This window comes from Phacochoerus africanus, chromosome 10 (assembly GCF_016906955.1).
Source record: "Phacochoerus africanus isolate WHEZ1 chromosome 10, ROS_Pafr_v1, whole genome shotgun sequence".
In the NCBI taxonomy this organism is placed as follows: Eukaryota; Metazoa; Chordata; class Mammalia; order Artiodactyla; family Suidae; genus Phacochoerus; species Phacochoerus africanus.
This window is the reverse complement of record NC_062553.1, coordinates 39,575,303-39,596,884: the sequence shown is the minus strand read 5'-3', so window position 1 is coordinate 39,596,884 and position 21,582 is coordinate 39,575,303. Positions and strand designations below refer to the sequence as shown.

General features: G+C 44.1%; 1 non-coding gene across 1 annotated transcript; it reads left to right on the top strand.

Moving 5' to 3' along the window:
• The first annotated feature begins 16,251 nt into the window (after nt 1-16,251).
• Nucleotides 16,252-16,375, top strand: LOC125110428 (small nucleolar RNA SNORA26). The gene has a single exon (XR_007130612.1). It is a non-coding gene; the product is annotated as a small nucleolar RNA SNORA26 (small nucleolar RNA).
• Nucleotides 16,376-21,582: the final 5,207 nt, after the last annotated feature.

Below are 21,582 nucleotides of genomic sequence, written 5' to 3'. Positions count from 1 at the left end.
TGTTTTCCGAGGTCAGTCTCCGAAGGCAACAGAAATAAGAGCAAAAATATACAAATAGGACCTAATCAAACCTATAGCTTTTGTACAGCAAAGGAAGTCATAAACAAAAAGACAACTTATAGAAGTTCCCATTGTGGTATAGCAGAAATGAATCTGACGAGGAACCATGAGGTTGTAGGTTCGATTCCTGGCCTCACTCAGTGGGTTAAGGATCCTTTGTGCTGTGGCTATGGTGTAGGCCGGCAGCTGTAGCTCCGATTGTACCCCTAGTCTGAGGCCCTAAAAAGCAAAAAAAAAAAAAAAGACAAAGAATGGGAGAAAATATTTGCAAACAGTGCAACTGACAAGGGCTTAATTTTCAAAATAAACAGCTCATATGCTCAATAGCAAACGAAAAAACATGGTTGAAAAATGGGCAGAAGACTTAAATCGACATTTCTCCAAAGAAGATACACAGATGGCCAATAGGCACATGAAAAGATGTTCATCATCACTAATCATTAGAGAAGTGCAAATCAAAACTACAATGAGTTACCGCCTCACATTAGTCAGAATGGCCATCGTTAAAAAGTCTGCAAGTAAGAGATGCTGGAGAGGGTGTGGAGTAAAGGGAATCCTCGTACACTGTTGGTGGGAATATAAACTGGTACAGCCACTATGGAATATAGTATGGAGGTTCCTTTAAAAACTAACTGTAGAACTACCACATGACCCAGCAATCCCACTCCTGGGCATCTACGCAGAGAAAACCATAATGCACCCCAGTGTTCATTGTAGCACTATTTACAATAGTCAAGACATGGAAGAAATGTAAATTCAACAGATGAATGGATAAAGAAGATGTGGCACATATATACAATAGAATACTACTCGGCCATAAAAAAAATGGAATAATGCCATTTGTAGCATCATGGATGGACCTAGAGATCATGATACTAAGTGAAGTAAATCAGAAAGAGAAAGACAATATCATATGATATCACTTAGATGTGGAATCTATAACATGACACAAAGTTATTTTATGAAATAGAAACAGACTTACAGACAATAGAAAACAAACATTGTTACCAAAGGGGAGGAGGGGAGGGATAAACTAGGAGTTTGGGGTCAGCAGATAAAACCTTTTATGTATAAAATAAACAATAAGGTCCTACTGTATAGCACAGGGAACTATATTCACTATCCTGTAATAAACCATAATGGAAAAAAATATGAAAAAGAATGGATGTATAGGTATATATAAGTGAATCACATGGCTCTACACCAGAAACTAAGACAACATTATAAATCAACTATACTTTGATTAAAAGTGAAAAAGGTCCAGGAACAAAGGCAAAAAAGAAAGGGTAGCTTTCAGAAACTCCCCCTAAAATGAGAAAGAACTTCCCCAGAAGCTCCTAGAATGGCTTATTGTGTCCCAGGAGCCCAGCTTGGGTCATAGAGCCATTTCTAAACCAAATTCTGAGAAGAAATAGAGGTTAACACTTAGTTCATCAGGGCTTCCCTAGAGCTGGGGTGAGATTAGCTTCCCCCAGGCTGTGTTGGACAGGAGTGAGTAGGTATCTGAACAAAATTAAATGCCTCTCAGGAGAATGGACTATCAGTATTAATGACAGCTTTGGCTGTTTTTCAGCTTATGCTCCTAAGTAGTTACCCGGTTATTCAGTCTATAACTATGAGGCCATGTTCTTTGGTTTTTCCAGCGATTAAAGAATATGCATTAAAAAACAAAATTAGGAATTCCCATTGTGGCTCAGTACAAATGAACCTGATTGGTATCCATAAGGATTCAGATTTGGTTCCTGGTCTCGCTCAGTGGGTTAAGGATCCAGCCCTGCCCTGAGCTATGGTGTAGGTTGCAGATGCAGCTTGGATCCGAGTATTGCTGTGGCTGTGGTGTAGGCCAGCAGCTGCAGCTCTGATTTGACCCCTAGCCTGGGAACGTCCATATGCTGCACCTGCAGCCCTAAAAAAAAATTTAAAAAGTACCTTCTGGGAGTTTCCGTCATGGCACAGCAGAAACGAATCTGATTAGAACCATGAAGTTGCAGGTTCGATTCCTGGCCTTGCTCTGTGGGTTAAGGATCTGGCGTTGCCGTGAGCTGTGGTATAGGTCGCAGACACGGCTCGGCCTGTGTTGCTGTGGCAGTGGCATAGGCTGGCAACTGTAGCTCCAATTCGACCACTAGTCTGGGAACCTCTGCATGCTGCAGATGCAGCCCTAAAAAGACACACACACACACAAAAGTAACTTCTGCCACATCAAACAAAATATGGTTATATGTCTGGTACATGTATCCTTTTAGTCCAGCTTTGGCTGCATGTGACAAAAGACCCAAATAACAGTGGTTTTAAAAACAGAAATGAATTTCTCTCCTTATACATGTACGAAGCCCATAGGGAGACAGGCCAGGCTGATAGGGTGAGTCCACAGTCATTAAGAATCCAGACTTCTATCTTCTTTATCCACCATCCTAAGTTTGAGGCTCACTGCTTCACAGTCCAAGTTGACTATTTGGCTTTTTTCTTTGTTTGTTTGTTTGTTTGTTTGTTTGTTTAGGGCAGCACCTGTGGCATATGGAGGTTCCCAGGCTAGGGGTATAATCAGAGCTGTAGCTTCCAGCCTATGCCAGAGCCACAGCAATGCCAGATCTGAGCCACGTCTGCCACCTACACCACAGCTCATGGCAACTCGGGATCCTTAACCTACTGAGTGAGGCCAGAGATGGAGCCTGGATTAGTGGTTTCAGAGCTGAGCTTTTAATGCCCCCTAATGGGCTGAGCGTTAAAGCGGTGGACCCTGTGCAGGACAGAGAGCTGGAACTGGGCTCCCTGCCTGAATTTAGAAGCGAGAAATCTACCAGCCCTTTGTCCATCAGTAGATAAGAGGGAAGGTCTGGGAGCTATGATACAGTTGCAACTTGAAGCATCCACCCCTGGCCAAGAAACTCACAGACTAGTAGACAAACAGGAGACATGATCAAACCCAAAACTTGTTCTTTGGAAAGAACAATAAAAGAAATGGACCTCTGGTCACACTCTTTTTAAAGCATAAATAAGCAATGCTAGGGCAGAAAATGAAATCATAACAAGTTCCGTGCGCTGGTGTAGGTAGACCAGTTTGGAATTCTTGAGAAGTTAACAAGAGCAGCCGTTGAAATGGAATCATAAAGAGGGAGCTTGTGGACAGCTCTGTGGGAAGCTGCTGCCTTTGTAGCCATCTCTTTGGTGAGTCCAACACCCAGCATTGGCAGTGAGCCTTGGGGCCACTGCTGGCTAGCAGGGCTAGCTCTTAAGAAGAGCTAGAAGCAGAGCCAAGCCAGCTGGAATCTGCTGGCAACCTCTGAGTCTGTTTGTCACTGTGGCTAGCTGTAAAGACCAACATAAATGTCCATAGCAGCTTTATTTACAATGGGCAAAGAACTGAAAACACCCCAAAGACAGGTGAGTGGATAAAACAAAAGATGCTATATCCATACAATGAAATGCAACTGAGCAATCAAAAGGGATGAACCACTTAGGGGTGAGGATACAGGATGGATTGCCTGCATGGATAGATATGCCACAGATTAAGACAGGAATAGGGGGAGTTCCCGTCGTGGCTCAGTTATCTAACCCAACTAGAATGCACAAGGATGCAGGTTCAATCCCTGGCCTCACTCAGTGAGTTAAGGATTACTTAACTGTGGGCTGTGGCGTAGGTCACAGACACGGTTCAGAACCCGAGTTGCTGTGGCTGTGCTGTAGGCCAGTGGCTACAGCTCTGATTAGATACCTAGCCTGGGAACTTCCATATGCCGAGAGTGCAGCCAGCCCTAAAAAGACAAAAAGACAGAAGTAGAGGTGTTCCCACTGTGGTTCAGGGGGTTACAAACTTGACTCGTATCCATGAGGATTTGGGTTCCATCCCTGGCCTCTCTTAGTAGGTTAAGGATCTTGTGTTGCTGTGAGCTGTGGTGTAGTTCTCAGATTTGGCTTGGGGCTGTGGCTGTGGTGTAGGCCAGCAGCTGTAGCTCTGATTCAACCCCTAGCCTGGAAACCTCTGTGTGCCATGGTGCGGGCCTAAAAAGCAAAAAAAAAAAAAAAACAAAAAACAAACCAAACCAAACCACCACCAACAACTTAAATCATAAAAATCTTAAATGATAATCCAGGAGACCCCATGTAATCCAGGGTCCTGGATGTTTCTCAACCAGTCAGGAATCTCATGAACTGCAAATAAAGAGTAGACACATTCGCTATGTAAAATACTTCAACTTCTCAAGGTAGAATATATCTTATAGTGTATATCAGAAAACACTGCCACTTTTAGGTATTTCAAGAAGAGAGACATTTCATACAGGGAATTAAGTTTTACAAAAGTGTTAAAGGCCAGAGAACCAGTGAGAGTAAGAGGGCTGCCACTGGATGACCAATGTCAAGCACACACTGGCAAAGTTACAATCCAGATGTCAGACAGCTGTTGCTGCTACCACCAGTGCTTCCTCAGCTCTCATGATCAGGAAGCTGGTGATTAGAAAGTAGAATGCAATTGACACAGTTATTGTCAGGCACAATTTTTGGTTTAAAGATGTTATTTTAGTATTCATTAAAAGAAAAAAAAAATGGAGTTCCCATTGTAGCTCAGCAGGGTAAGGACATGATGTTGTCTCTGTGAGGATATGGGTTTGATCCCTGGCCTTGATCAGTGGCTTGGGGATCCAGCATTGCTGTCAGCTGGAGTGTAGGCCCCAGCCATGGCTCCAGTTTGACACCTGACCAGGAACTTCCCTATGCTGCAGCTTTGGCCTTAAAAAAAAAAAAAAAAAAAAAAAAAAAAGCAAAATATGTGGGAAAAAAGAACAATGTTTAGCAAAAAATTGGTTTAAAAGATCCATAGATTAAAACATCAAGCAACTACTAAAAGTCATATTTTTAAAGAGTTGTTTTGGGTTTTTTGGGGGGGGGTGTTTATTTTGTGTTTTGTTTTGTTTTGTTTTTTGCCTCAGTATGCAGTAGCTTAATGTGGGATCTCAGTTCCCAGACCAGGGTTCGAACCTGGCTACAGCAGTGAAAGTGTTGAGTTCTAACCGCTAGACCACTCTTTAGGAGTTTTAATAGCATAGGAAATTGCTCATGATAATGTTAAGTGAGTAATAAAACAAGACATAAAATTATACACTGGATTATTTTCCTGTTGTTACACCCCACACACGCACGCACGTGTGCACACACACACATACACAGAAGACCTTAAAGAAATACACCAAAATATTAATAGTAATTAGCTCTAGGAAATAGACTAAAGATGATCATCATTTTCTTTTTGTATTTTCCAAATTTTCTACAGTAAGCATTTATTCGGGATGGAATGTTCTTCTTTTGCTCTATGAGGGCAAACTAGCTGGCAAATCAGCCACCCCAGTGCTTCATTGATTACAAACTCTGTGAGAGTAGTTGTCTGCTTACTTTGTGTCCCTACTGTTTAAAACATGGTAGTAGATGGATAGATGGGTGGATCCATGGACGGATGGTTGGATGGATGACTTTTGTTGTTCTGATGAGCTAGGCAGGGAGTTCCTTCCTTTATCAATCCCCTCTTCTTTTCTCCTAAAACTTCAAGGCACAGTAGGACAATCAGAGATTGGAGGACCCGTCTGTTGATGAAAGTATTACTTCCACTTAAGTATATGAGGTTATAAATTAAGGAGAGGGCAGATTTGTAAGAGAGAATCAGAAATAACCAGAAATCATCAAGGCTCGTGTTCGTACAATGTACAGAAGAATTGCAGTTATGTGTAAATAAACTGGTCCTCAGGTTCCCTTAAGATTTCATCCGTATCCTATGATGCATGCTTTATGGCATCTTCAGCCTGCCATGGCAACAAGGAGACACATATGCCCATATCATACCACGAAGACCTGGCATGTTAGGGCATTTGGGACATTTAGGACATTTAAAAATTCTTATCGTATCCTTTGAGACTCATGGATCCTAGTCAGGTTCATTTCCCGCTGAGCCACCGTGGGAACTCCTAGACTTTGTTTGTTAAAGGATTTTTTTTTTTTTTTTTTGGTCTTTTTGCCATTTCTTGGGCCCCTCCCTCGGCATATGGAGGTTCCCAGGCTAGGGGTCTAATCTGAGCTGTAGCCACCAAGCCTACACCACAGCTCACGGCAACGCCGGATCCCACTGAGCAAGGCCAGGGATCGAACCCACAACCTCATGGTTCCTAGTTGGATTCGTTAACCACTGAGCTATGACAGGAATTCCTGTTAAAGGATGTTAATGCTTCTGTTCTAGAGCTGGCTTTCCCTCCAGGGTGCCCAGGAACATTGCAAAGCCATATTGAGCAGTAACAAATTTCTCATCTAGTTATAAACGTGACTGAGGATGTTACTAGCGTATGCTGCTGTTTATCCTGTCTGGGAGCATGAGTGCAAGAAAACATCAAAGTTCTGTAGGTGACAGAGAATTCACCTCTGATCTTCACTTCAAAGACAACAAAACCAAAAAAAAAAAACCTGCCCATCAACACAGTTGGGATGCATGTCAATTAGGCTTTTCCCTCTACTTGTCTCTACACGTATATGTGTTACAGGGAACGAAGTTTGTTCGGTAACTACAAACCTCCTCTAAAATGGCAGTAAAAATACCTACCGCACACATACGATTTTTTCCTAATGTGTTAGGAGAATATTTTTTTTTTCAGCCACACCAGAGGCATATGGGAGTTCCCTGGCCAGGGATGGAAACTGAGCCACAGCTGCAACCTCTGCTGCAGCTGTGGCAACGCAGGAAACTTAACCCACTGTGCCGGCTGGGAATCAAACCGTACCTCCTCAGAGACAACTCGGGATCCTCAATTTACTGCTCCACAGCAGGAACTCCGAAAGAATTTTATTAAATGGGCCCTTTTCATCCCTTAGCCCTGATTCTAAAAAGGTGCCAACAAGGACCCAGCCCAAAGAGGGACGAGTGCTGTCTCCAAGCCCGTAAATCTAAACACCTGCCATTTTCTGTAATGTCTGTAGAACTTTCCTTCCTCCCTAGAGCCCAGGTCTAACTGTTTCTCTGGTCCAAGCACAAGCTCAGGTTCACAAAGCCTTTTGGTCTGGATCTGGAGCTTTTCCAAAATTCTCCATTCCCCTTCCACCTCCACTTCGCCTCCTTCCATCTCCATCTCTTGTGGGACATGCCCACCCAAGGAAGGAGGTCTTGCTCCTGGAACTCTTCCTGGGCTGGGTTGGATGTCTCATTTCTATCTCGACAGTGTCTGGTGCTACCTGGACCACGTCACTTACTGTATAGACATCATCTGTGAGCTCTTGGAGAACCAGGGCTATGTTCGGATCATCTTTGCATCCCAGGCTCATAGCCCAGTGCCCAGCACACGTGGTGCTCAATTAGTGCCTGCTGCTGAATTAAGTGCATGAATGGAGGTGACACCCTTACCCATGAAGCTGAAAGGAGGCATCTGGGAAAGGAGAGGGAGAACCCCTAGGGGTGTGTCATCTGAAGCAAAGATGGGCAGTTGGAAAATGTGCTTGGGAAAGGTCCAGGGAGTCAGAGGAAGTACACGTAGTAAGTAGAAAGGGGCTTATCAGGCAGAGGCTGAGGGTGAGGTAGATGATGAGTGACAGCCATTATTGGGCACAGGCTCGAGACTCAGACCCCAGAGGGTGGAGATCATTTTCCTTGTAATCAGTGTCAATATGTTCTCTCCTTAGCTCTTCCCATCCAGAATCGTTTGGCCGGAATTCTGTATTTCTATATTATATATTTATGTGAGGTCTAGGCTAATGTGGTAGTTCCCTCTTTTGTGTGATGAATGCTTAAAAGCTTCCTCAGGAGTTCCCATCATGACGCAGCAGAAACTGACTATGACTAGGAACCATGAGGTTGCAGGTTCAATCCCTGGCCTCGCTCAGTGGGTTAAGGATCAGGCATTGCCATGAGCTGTGGTATATGTCGCAGACGTGCTCAGACCTGGTATTGCTTCAGCTGTGGTGTAGGCTGCCAGCTGTAGCTCTGATTAGACCCCTAGCCTGGGAAACTCCATATGACTCGGGTGCGGCCCTAAAAAGACAAAAGACAGAAATAAAAAAAAAGCTTCCTCAGTTCTGCACACCCATGACTTCATGATGGGTCTGTGCCAAAAAGAGCTTGGTAGGACCCCCAGGCTGGATCAGATCACCTGTAAGCAACCTACTATGGGATTTGATGAAGTACACTATGAAATACCTTAAAAAGAGTTTTGTGGCTCAGAAGGTAAAGAACCTGACTGGTATCCATGAGGATGCAGTATAATCCCTGGCTCTGCTTAGTGGGTTGAGGATCAGCATTGAAACAAGCTGTGGCGAAGGTCACAGATTCGGCTTGGATCTGGCGTGGCTGTGGCGTATGTAGATCAGCAGCTGCAGCTCCAATTTAACCCCTAGCCTGGGAACTTCTATATGCCACGGGTGTGGCCCTAAAAAGAAAAAAAAAATTAAATACCTTAAAATGGTTTTTAAAGATTTTCAATTAAATTCCCTGAATAATTCACTCAGTCAGTAAAGATGTGTTGAGCATCAAACATGTGTTAGCTGCTCTGTTAGATGGAAGGAGATGGCCTTGTACAGCCCACAGTCTTAGTTCAAAATAAAGTAGGAAAAGTAAATGTAAAAACAGTCCATTTTTCCCCTTCCCTCTGCACTTCTACAGCCACTGCCATGAAGAATATGAAAGAGAAAGACTAAGAGCAAAAGACAGAGTATCTGTTATTTCCCATTTCATCTGGATTACAGCATCTATGCAAAGAGCAATTTCTCCTCTGAGTAACTAAAATAAGGTGAGACAGTATAGGGGAATTTCATGAGTATGGATTGTTTCCATTCTTTATGTAAAATTCATCCCAGAGTCCAGATAACAAATGTTAATGACAGCACAGCCAGAGGCACGAAGCAAAGCAAATGTGTTACATGGACTCAGTTGCAGTAAACAGAATTCACAACAGCTCCCAGAGCTCAGCTGGTCCCAGCACCCCAAGCCCAGAGTAGGGAGAGGCTGCCACTCCTGGCTCAGGTCCTTCTCAAAATTCCTCCAGGAGAGAAGCAGCCCATCCTTCCCTAGGGAAGAGGTGGGGAAGGAAGCAGAGATAGCCAGGGGTGTTATGCTACTAGAAATACCTCTACCTGGAACCTATAGGTGTAGAGAATTAAGCACTTCCCACTAAGAAGCTCCATATATTGAAGTAGTGGATTTCACTCCTTGTGATTCTGACCTAGATTCTGTTTTGCAAAAACAAGTAAATCATAATGTGTGTCTGACCTAATTGCTGAAATAAGGAATGCATCCTTCCCTGTGATATAGGCCAGTACCTGTAGCCTAGGATGGAAAAGAGGATCTTCTGACCCAATAGAGCTATGCAGAAGCACTGCATTTAAGAGTGTTTTCTTGGAGTTCCCATTGTGGCTCAGTGGTTAACAAATCCGACTAGGAACCATGAGGTTGCGGGTTCGATCCCTGGCCTCACTCAGTGGGTTAAGGATCCGGCGTTGCCGTGGTCTGTGGTGTAGGTCACAGACGTGCTCGGATCCTGCATTGCTGTGGCTCTGGCATAGGCTTGGCGGATACAGCTCCAATTAGACCCCTAGCCTGGGAACTTTCATATGCCATGGGAGCGCCCCTAGAAAAGGCAAAAAGACAAAAAAATTAAAAAAAAGGAGTGTTTTCTTCCTTCATGTACCATCAATCACAGGCCCGCAGCATTGGTACTGGGATTCATGGAAAGTGGTCAACAGTCATTCCAAAGCATTGTCACAAACATCTCAGCTGGCTTAACATATAAACTCACATGCTACCACATCCTGACAGGCTAGCTTACCATTCATATGCTCTTTCCCAGCAAGCCAGCCTCATTCAACGTGGCTTTAATAACGTATTTCAGGAGTTCCCATGGTGGCTCAGTGGAAACAAATCTGACGAGTATCCATAAGGACACAGGTTCGATCCCTGGCCTCACTCAGTGGGTTAAGGATCTGATCCGGCATTGCCATGAGCTGTGGTGTAGGTTGAAGACAGGGCTCGGATCTAGTGTCTCTGTGGCTGTGGTGTAGGCCAGTATCTGAATTTCTGATCGGACCCCTAGCCTGGAAACCTCCATATGCTGCCGATGCGGCCCTAAAAAGACAAAAAACAAACAAAAAAAAAAACAAAAAAAACCCATATTTTAAACACTCTTACTAAAATTGCTGAAAATAACAGTTTTGATAAAAAAAACCAAATAGACCTCAATTTATAAGGCAACCCTTTCACTTCCTTCCTACTGTTTTGATTAGCACTTGAAGGATTTATCTTATTCTCCTTCTATTTACATTTGGAAATGGGAATTTTAAAGAGCAGCTGATAAAGGACCTATTCCAGACTTTAAATTTTTAGCCTAATATTAACTCATCAGGAAAAAAAACCCCAGCAGATTTTCATTTTTCATGAAAATATGGCAATAAAAAGGCATTTGCAATTACAAAACAGGTCAAGGTCATTTGTGGCTCTCATCAATCCTGCCCCTCCTGTGAAAAAGGCTAAAAGCACTGCCTACATTTTGCAGATGGAAAAAAAAGTAACAGGTTCCGTCTTGCTCAGGGTATAACAGCAAAGCCTGTGGTAGAGCCAGAAATAGACGCTGGATGGATTTGTATTCCTTTTCTGATGTAGAACAGACTCAACCGAAGCAGTCTTATAAAAATCGTGCTGCAGAAGAAGCAGCTCTAGCTCTGCACTCCGTTTTCTCAAATAGAATCAAATTGTCCATTTTGGCTGTACTTGGATCCCTTATGCTAATTAGTTTAACTAACCAACTAAATATAATTTACATAGGACTTTCGTAGAGTACATTGGGTGCTAAGCATAATGGGTAACATAATCATTTTAAAGAGCTTTTTTTTTTTGAAAGAAAAAGCAATATTTAAAATCCATTATAATCAAATGCCAATATAATCGAATAGCAAGTACTGTTATTTAGGTTCAGCTAGACAACATGCAACTTTTAATACAGCTGTCAACAGAATTCTGGATTTTTTTCAGAGCTCTAAGTGAAACCCCACAATCACTTTTAAAGAAGAGCACCTTCAAAGTTCCAGAAGTTGAGAATTCCGTGCTGCCATCCTGTGTCCACCATCTGGCCATTGCAGCTATGATTTCAGTTTTCTTTCCCAAGTGCGTGTTTGTACACAAGTGTTGGGGAGAAGCTTGACCCATCAGCTGCTACACTGTTGGGATGTGTTTACAATTCCTACTGTTATGTTTACCGGCCATCTAAACTATTAGACTGACAGCAGAACAGCTCCCATGAAATAATAATTAGCAATATATGCATCCTCTGGTGCAAAATGAGAAAATTTTTTTTTTTTTTTTTTTTAGGGCTGCACGTGTGGCGTATAGAAGTTCCCAGGTTAGGGGTCAAATCAGAGCTGCAGTTACCAGGCCTACGCCACAGCCACAGCCACAGCAGCCCAGCTCCGAGCCGTGTCTGCAACCTACACCGCAGCTCACAGCAATGCCGGATCCTTAACCCACTGAGCGAGGCAAGGGTTGGAACCCATATCCTCATGGGTACTAGCCGGGTTTGTAACCCACGGAGACACAACAGGAATTTCCCCAAATGAGAAATTTTATTGTGCCTCTTGGGCCCAGTAGGTACTGGAACTGACGACATCAGATAATCTACGTAAAGCAGTTAAAGGAGTTCAGAGCATATAGTAGGTGTGGACTAAAGGTTAGCCTTCTTTTTTTTTTTTTTTTTTTGTCTTTTTGCCATTTCTTGGGCCGCTCTTGTGGCATATGAAGGTTCCCAGGCTAGGGGTCTAATTAGAGCTATAGCTGCCAGCCTACACCAGAGCCACAGCAACTCAGGATCCGAGCTGCATCTGCAACCTGCACCACAGCTCACAGCGACACCGGATCCTTAACCCACTGAGCAAGGCCAGGGATCGAACCCACAACCTCATGGTTCCTAGTCAGATTCGTTAACCATTGAGCCACGATGGGAACTCCAGGCCTCATTATCTTTGATGAGAACACATGCCAGCCCTGCAAATAGCAACTTTTTACTGACATGGATGCATATAACACATTATTAAGGAGAATCCTATATGGGCAATTTTAAGGTCTGTCAGGTCAGGCATGGTCTGGCAGACACCAGCATCTCCCCACAACCCCACCCCACCCCACTCCACTGCAGCCCCCTTCCCTACAGCCCTGTTTATATCATGCTTTATCCAGCATCTCTCTCCATTCCCATTCCTTGGCATTTTGTGCAGAAGTCCCAGGGGCCTTCCCACATTTCTGTGAATGCATAGAGCTCCTTCCTGAAGCACACACTCTACACATGCTCTTCCCTCTACCTGGAACTAAGTCCCTAAGCGCCTCTCCTTGGCCTCATAAAATCATCTTCAATTTCCTGCTTAATCATCCTTTCCTCAACCTCACAGCTGAGACTTTGACCTCCATTTTAGCCCTTAAGAGGTAATTTCAGATTTTAAAAATGTGATTCCTATATTAATGTCTGCTTTGGGAGTTCCCATTGTGGCTCAGTGGGTTAAGAACCCGACATGGTGCCCATGACAATGCGGGTTCTTTCCCTGGCCTCACTCAGTTGGGCTAAGGGTGCAGCATTGCTGCAAACTGTGGCACAAGCTGTGGCGTAGGTTGCAGATGAGGCTCGGATTTGGTGTTGCTGTAGCTGTGGCGTAGGCCTGCAGCTGCAGCTCAGATTTGACCCCTAGCCCAGGAACCTCCATGTGCTGCAAGAGCAGCCATAAAAAGAAAAAGAAAAAATAACAGTGTCTGCTTTATGCACTAGACTGAAAGTTCCACAAGGGCAAGGTCCATGTTTTGTTCTGGTTTTGGTTTGTTTGTTTGTTTGTTTTCTGACTATCTGTTTACCTCCAGGTCTACCACAGGGCTTGGCAGATGGTAGTTCTCAATACACATGGGTTCTATCAATGAATGAACACATCCCAACATGATGTCATTGCTTCTGAGGACCAAGCATTTCTCTCTTTTCATTTTATTTCACAATCACTAGTCCCCTTCCCCCAGCCTTACTTAGCTATACTGTGAAAACATACACATTTTAGAAGGTAATTGCAGCACTATTCACAATAGCCAGGACATGGAAACAACCCAAATGTCCATCGACAGATGATTGGATTCGGAAGATGTGGTATATATACACAATGGAATAGTACTCAGCCATAAAAAAAAGAATGACATAATGCCATTTGCACCAACATGGATGGAACTAGAGAATCTCATACTGAGTGAAATGAGCCAGAAAGACAAAGACAAATACCATATGATATCACTTATAACTGGAATCTAATATCCAGCACAAATGAACATCTCCTCAGAAAAGAAAATCATGGACTTGGAGAAGAGACTTGTGGCTGCCTGATGGGAGGGGGAGGGAGTGGGAGGGATCGGGAGCTTGGGTTTATCAGACACAATTTAGAATAGATTTACAATGAGATCCTGCTGAATAGCATTGAGAACTTTGTCTAGATACTCATGTTGCAACAGAACAAAGGGTGGGGGAAAAAATGTAATTGTAATGTATACATGTAAGGATAACTTGATCCCCTTGCTGTACAGTGGGAAAAAAAAAAAGGAAAAAAATAGCTTGGGGAAAATAAAATGTAAATTTAATTTGAAAAGGAGAGGGAGGAAAAGAGACATCAGTGAAACATATTTACAAATGGGGTGGGGAATTAGCATTAGCAAAGGGGAGTATTTCTTGAGCCATTTCTTGAGCCAGACTGACGTGCAAAAGAGAGAAAATGGCATTGAAGAGGTGGGAGATGAAAAATAAAGAATAGCCTGGCTGGATCTAGAGATTATCATACTAGGTGATGTAAATCAGAAAAAGAAAGACAAATGTCAGAGTTCCCATCATGGTGGAGTGGAAACGAATCCGACTAGGAACCATGAGGTTGTGGGTTTGATCTCTGGCCTCGATCGGTGGGTTAAGGATCCGGCATTGCCGTGAGCTGTGGTGTAGGTTGAAGACGAGGCTCAGATCCCAAATTGCTGTGGCTGTGGCATAGACCAGCAGCTACAGCTCCGATTCGACCCCTAGCCTGGGAACCTCCACACGCCGTGAGTGCAGCCCTAAAAAGACCAAAAAAAAAAAAAAAGACATATCATATCCCTTATATGTAGAATCTAAAATATGACACAAATGAACTTATCTAGGAAACGGAAAGAGACTAACAGAACAAACTTATGGTTACCAAAGGGGAAAGGGGGTGGGAGTGGGATGGATTGGGGGTTTGGGATTCGCAGATGCAAGCTACTGTATGTAGAATGGACAACAGCAAAGTCCTACTATTTAGAACAGGGAACTATATTTAATATCCTGAAATAAAACATAATGGAAAATAATATGGAAAAGAATCTCTTTGCTGTGCAGCAGAAATTAACATAACGTTATAAATCCACTATACTTAAAGAAAATAATTTTTAAAAATAGCTTGGGGGAGGCTGAAGGGGCCCGTGGGCCAGAGGGGCAGGAGTGGTGCACAGAAATGGAGGAAGCCCCCCCACCAGCTGCACAACACTGGGAATGATAAAGGAGGCTGCAGGCCTATTCAGGACAGAGAGGAGAGACTGGGAATCTGGGGAGTTTGAAGACCACTACCCCATCTTCATGACAATTAGCCTCTTCCTGAGCATCCTCTTACTAGTGACTGCCATCAGGACTTCGGACCATGTGTCCTGCACTCCAGAGCAATTAACCTTGTCCTCCTCTGCGTTATCAAACATGGATCCAAATAGGACCCTACTCAGGCACGTAGGGCACCACTCAGCCATCACTCCTGGTAAAGAGCTTTTCATCATATTTAGTCATTTCTGCAGGGAAGTATATTTTTCAAAGCAGCGTGGTAATACCAGTCATGATGAGTTTGGCTTCTTTCTTAGTGTCAGAAGGGCCTTTCGATCACAGAAAAGATTATTTTCTATCTTTACTTCTCCAGGTTGTAATAAATACTTAAGTTTTTCTCATCCCTTATCATCCTAGGACATTTTATATTTACATCTTGATTTTTTGGTTCTCCACCTGAATGTCAAAGGGCTCTGTTTCGTCCTTCTAAGGACTAGAGGGGTGCATGGCACATAGTAGGCACTTAAAATGAGTAAAAATGTGGCATAGGAATGAGCATTCTAGGTGGATACATGGCCAGGAACCCAGGATCAGGCGCTGACCTAAAGACAGGATAAAGGCGAAGGCCTCGCTAGGCGAGTTCTTCTGAAAGGGAAGTCGGCGGGGGGAGAATCAGATCCAGGAGGGCCAAGTCCCCGGGAGACGTCAGGGAAAGCCCGTTCCCCGCGCGCGCGGACCCCCTGGGGCTCCCAAAAAGAAGTTATGCGCAGTCAGCCAGTTCTCCCGCCACAGCTCTTCTCCGCCCCTCTTCGCCCCGCCCCAAGCGTCCCTGGGATTGGTTACCTGCCTCGTGGCCCTTCTCTCGGCCCCGCCCCCTCCCCAAACTCCTCGAGGATTGGTTGCCTGTCCTCAGCCTTCCTCTCGGTCCCTCCCACCTACCGGGTCTTCGCAGGCTTGGGTCTCTTGGTCCCAGCGTCCGGCGCTGAATGTTACCTTCGTTTCTAAGCTCTTGGCCTCTTGCGGCAGGAGGGCACCTACCGTTCCGCCCCAGGTGGGGCTGGGCTCGCCCCGCGTCCCCTCGAGCTTTGCCCGCCCGGAGCACCCTTGCTTCTGACGGCCACGACGCAGGGGTAGAGCGGTCCTCGGCAGCCGGGGCGGCGGGGCGGCGTTGCGAGCCCCGGGGCCGCGGGAGACGCACGCCCTCGTGGAGCCGCGGGTAGGCAGTTTGCACTTTGCTTCCGCAGCTTGTGGCCGCGGCGACTTTGTAGCGGGTTCGGGGCCAGGCTGGATCTGCGGCGGCAAGACCCGATCTCAGAGCGACAGTGGGCCTGGGGGGGTTGTCTCCAACGTCTGAGTTCTAGGCGCAGGTATGTCTCCGTCCCTGACTGAAGTGAAATGGCCCAGGTCCGAACACGTGGCCGGTGGCGACCAGTGGGTTCTCAGGCAAGTGTTTGGTGCAGAAGCCCCAATCTGGCTCTCCCTTAACAAAGGGAACGGACCTAACCAGCAGAACTGCTGTTTCTAGTGGGTTTTCAGACTCAAATAAACTGCTGAGATCCACGGATATTGAAAGGGGAGTGCAGGAAATCGTAGAGAGCCCTGCGAAAAGCCTAAGTCGCCCTTTCCTGTGCCATTTAAAGTTTGAGGCAGTGCCTTATTAAGAGGCTAACACAGACTGGTAAAGTAAGTTTCCATAAAACCCAGAGAAGAGGTTGTCAAACCGGTCTTTGGAGCCTGTCTGGAGTCAAGCTGAACCAGAAGAAAATTTCCTTTCATTGTAAGCACCTTTGTGATATTTTAACACAGCTCAGAGCAGAGGTGATAAATTCAAATTTAACCTTAACATTGATAGTACAAGTGTTGGTATTTGTCACTGGAGGCAGGGACAGCCCACTAGAATGACAAAGATTGTACAATGAGAACATCTGCATGCACTGCTAGCAGAGGTCATAAAACCTCCAGCATCACCTTTCCCCCAGTAGAAACAACGGTTGTGACCTCAAGCCATGAAATATCTCAGAATATGCAAAAACTCACCCCAAATGCTTTGAATCAATTATGTCTATCCCTCTCCCAAAGATGAACAATTACCTAAATCTTTATGGGCAGCTGGCTCTTGCCACCAGTGGATCACCAAATAGGCTGCCCTTGCCAAACCTCTATATGCCTATCTCCCAGGTACACCTAACAGAATCCTTTACTGAAGCATTTGAAATTCACATTGTCTACCTCCTAGCCTTCAGATTACTATTATTACTTTTTTTTTTTTTTGCTTTTTTAGGGCCACACATGCAGCACTTGGGAGTTCCCAGGCTAGAGGTTAATTGGGGCTGCAGCTTCGAGCCCACACTCCAGCCACAGTAATGCCAGATCTGAGCCACATCTGTAACCTACGCCACAGCTTGTGGCAACACCAGATCCTTAACCTGCTGAGTGAGGCCAGGTATTGAACCCACAACCTCATGGATACTAGTCGGGTTCGTTACTGCTGAGCCACAATGGGAACTCCCCAGAATACTCAGTTTTGAGAAAGCTTTCCACCTCCATTGCCATGAAAATAGAAAGATAGCTGTAGGTATTCCAGAACAATCTTTCTCCTTTCAGATGTATCCTATAGAATAATTTTAATGTTGGTTCACCCCTGTGGCATCAGGCATGACCCTCTGCCTATGTACACTAACTCGGCTGCCACCCAGATGAACAAAGCCAGTAGCCTTACCCAAGTTTCCCCTTCTCACCATTCTGTTCCCCATGGTGTATCAGCTCTTATAAGTACATAAAACACAACGCCTCTACTTAGTGACAGACCACCTATGAACAAACAGGCCCATTAATTAACCCCTCCATCACCTTGCACCTCTACTACTTTCTTTCTTTTTTTTTTTTTTTGGCTACCCTGCAGCATATAGAGTTCCCCCAGCCAGGGGTCAGATCTGAGCCACAGTTGCAAGCTATACTGCATCTGCAGCAATGCCAGAAACCCACTGCGCCAGGCCAGGATTGAATCTGCGTCCCAGCACTCCAGAGATGCTGCTTATCCCATTGCACCACAGAGGAAACTCCCTCCACTGCTCTTAAACCGAGCCCCATGATTACCCCTCCCTTGTGATAGAGAGCCATTCCATCCATCTTTACAGATGGTTTCTAAAGCACCAGAAGACCTCTTAGACAATTCCAGTGTCTAAGTTAATAATCCAGATTTGCTCTTTTCTATGACGGCTCTTGTAAACAAAAATTTCAGGGAGGGTGTTCCTGTTGTGGTCCAGTGGAAACAAATCTGACTAGCATCCACGAGGATGCAGGTTCCATCCCTGGTCTTGCTCAGTGGGTTGGGGATCTGGTGTTGCAGTGAGCTGCAGCGGAGGTCACAGATGCAGCTTGGATCCTGAGTTGCTGTAGCTGTGACTCGGATTTGACACCTACCCTGGGAACTTCCATATGCCATGGTGCAGCCCTAAAAAGCAAAAAAAAAATTCTCAGGGGAACTGACCTAGCCCACAGGAAACAGTTACTGCCCAGTGCCCACTAGAAAACCAGCCCAAGCTGCAAAACTCCTAACTCTTCCTAGTGCTGACACACTGGCAAAAGGAAAACTACCACCGTTTATACTGACTAGGTCAGTCTTTGGAGTCTGTCATGATGTTAGCACACTTTGGCGGTTCCACAGATTCTTGACCTCTGCAGGTACTTCCTGCACATTATTTCCCAGGGTACTACGTGTAAATCTTGCCAGGTTTCTGGAAATAACCATTGTTCCCCCGGGAGGCCTCCAGGACACACTGTGTGTTTATGGCAGTCCAGGTGGACTTCATGCATTTACCTCTAGCCTTGAGCTCTTTTCACTGTTTGGTTATTGCCTGCATAGTTAGTGGATGGTCTGTGCTATCCAACTAGATATACTGATGCCACAACAGTAACCAAACTAATAACTTAGATTATCTTTGTATGGTATTCTTTTATGAGCTGAATCTGGCCTCAGAACTAGATCACTCACCTATTTGTATACGTACTGTTTCTTCCCTGGTAGAATGTAAGCTTCACAAGGACAGGGTACTTGTTTGTTTGTCTGTTTGTTTAAGACCACACCCGTGGCACATGGACATTCCCAGGCTGGGGTGGAATCAGACTGCAGCTGCCAACCTACACCACAGCCACAGCAATGTGGGATCTGAGCCCCATCTGCAACCTACACCGCAGCTCATGGCAATGCCAGATCCTTGACCCACTGAGCGAGGCTAGGGATCAAACCTGCCACCGCATGCATACTAGTCAGGTTTCCACACTGCCGCAGCAGGAACTCCCCAAGCTTGTTGAATCGCAATGAAGAGGGTTGTGATGAGGATTAAGTAATGGATGTAAAACTGATCTTGGGCCTTGCTTAACTAAGTGTAAGATTGAGTTCACTTATTGCCAATATGGGCAGTGAGTTTGAACTTCAGCATTGGCTGTTGTTAGGTGTAAATTTTCAAAAACTTATGAATAAAGTTGATTATACAATTTTGGAGTTCTGATCATGACTTACTTTTTTTTCAAGTATTCAAGTACGTTAGAAACCACATACACACATGCAAGTATACTCTTTTTTTTTTTTTTTTTTTTGCTTTCTAGGGCTGAACCTGGGGCATATGGAGGTTCCCAGGCTAGGGGTCAAATCAGAGCTGTAGCTGCCAGCCTATGCCACAGTCACAGCAACGCCAGATCCAAGCCGCATCTGCAACCTACGCCACAGCCCACATCAACATCGGAGCCTCCACCCACTGCGTGAGGCCAGGGAGTGAACCCGCAACCTCATGGTTCCTAGTCAGATTCGTTTCCATTGTGCCACGACGGCAACTCCACAAATATACTTATTTAGCCCTTATTTCACATCATCAAGTTTAAGAAAGTTAAGAAGAAAAATTGTGAAATGAAAGTGCAGTTATTGGAATATTATTTTATTTTATCAACTGTCATGAGTGATTTCAAGGTGTGTTTAGCCACAGAATCTTGGGTTCACAAAATTATGTAACAATGGACACATTTTTGATATTTGATGCTGAAGTTATTTTGTAGGACAGATATCCTCTTTTCATTATTTTGCAACAGATGGAGCACAAGATACATGGGTTGGCAAAAGAGTTTATTAACCAAATCAAAAGGCTTCCCAGATGTTTTAGCAATTCATTGAATTATTTATCAACATTTACTAAAACTCAATGAAAGATGCCAGGAAACACGGGCCATTGTAATTGATTATTAGCATTAAGAGTAACCCTTTGAATGATGTTTGTTACAAAGATAAACAATTTGAACATTGTAACCTACAAATAAAATTAAAATGGCTCTCTAAAAGGCATTGTTTTTAAGTGCTTTGTTCACAAATTGATACCATTTTAAATGTTTTGGTTTAATGAATGAAAACCATCAGAACCGAAGTATTGTTATGCAAATACCCTGTTTCTTATTAAAGTATAATTCACAAAATTGGAGCATTCACCAGTGAATCTTGCCTGCCGCAGTTATTACTGTGGTCTTTCAATCTTTCTTTTTTTTATCAGTATGGACTCACAGATATATACCTTATTCGCTGGTTGTAACCCAATACTGTCATTTATACTATTATTCAAATTGCTGCACCTCTCCCTCCAGGAGCTCTTTGAAGTAGCTCCTGCATCCTTTTGATACCATATCCTGTGTTTTGTTTTGCTATGAGCACTTCCTTTCGTTCTAGGGCTTCAGGATGCTCCAGCTACATCTTAGATTTGTCCTGTCCAGTCCTAGAACTAGTCATTTTCCCCAAGGAGCCATAGTTCCTTTTACTGGTAACGTTACTAAGAAACCAAGTTCTGGGCACAAAATGTGCTCATTGTTACTGCTACTAGGATGTCACTGGATAGACCCCATCAGAGGACAAAGCTAGGAAATAGACCTGCATAAACTAATCATGTACACACACACCTACAGTTCCATATCTAGATGTATTAAATACATGAGTTCATACTGATATCCCACTCTCGGTACCACAGGGTTCATCCTAACCTCACCTCCTTCCTTGTGTGTTTGTGACTTCTTCTTCTGTCTCCTGTTGTCTATTAAGTGTTTACTATGTGTAAACTAGTTACATGAAGTTGTTATAGAATTGCTGACCTGTACCCATATGAGAAACAAATTTACCAGCTAGAATAGAGCATTTGTCTTTTTGTCTTTAGCTTTTAAAGTATTCAATCAAAACATTCCCTTTTTTTTTTCCCCCATCTTTTTAAGACTGCACCTGCGGCACATGGAAGTTCCCAGGATTGAGGTGGAATCAGAGCTACAGCTGCCCGCCTATACCACAGCCACAGCAATGTGGGATCTGAGCCCGTCTTCAACCTACACCACAGCTGAAGGCAATGCTGGATCCTTAACCCACTAAGCAGGGCCAGGGATCGAACCCATGTCCTCATGGACACTAGTCGGGTTCATTACCACTGAGCCACAACAGGAACTCCTCACAGCATTCTTTTCAAGAGTTAGGTCTGCTCCCAAGATTTATTCTTTGTCAGGAAAATACCCTGTAAGAATTGGCATTTAAAATTTTTTAATCCGTATTTCCGTGACCCTTTCAGGAAAAAAAATAGAGACACACAACACACATGTGTATGTGTTTCTGAAACAATAAAATATATTATCATGTATAAATGATATAAAACTATTTAAAGATGATTCATCATTGGAATCTGCATAATCTAAGTGCAAGATGGAAGTGAGCAAGAAAACCACTTAAAGGAAATGGGATAGGTTCCTCATTCAATTCTAACACTTTTTATTTCTGATGGTTATATTGTGGCTTTACAGGAAATAGAGTATTTAGTCAGCACTACTGCAAAGGCATATTTCAGAGAGAACATTGCTGGATTTAATACCTGTACATGAAAACTTGAGAAATGGAGAATTTAAAATGTTTGAATTAAAAATGTGTTGGGGGAGGGGGTGGGTG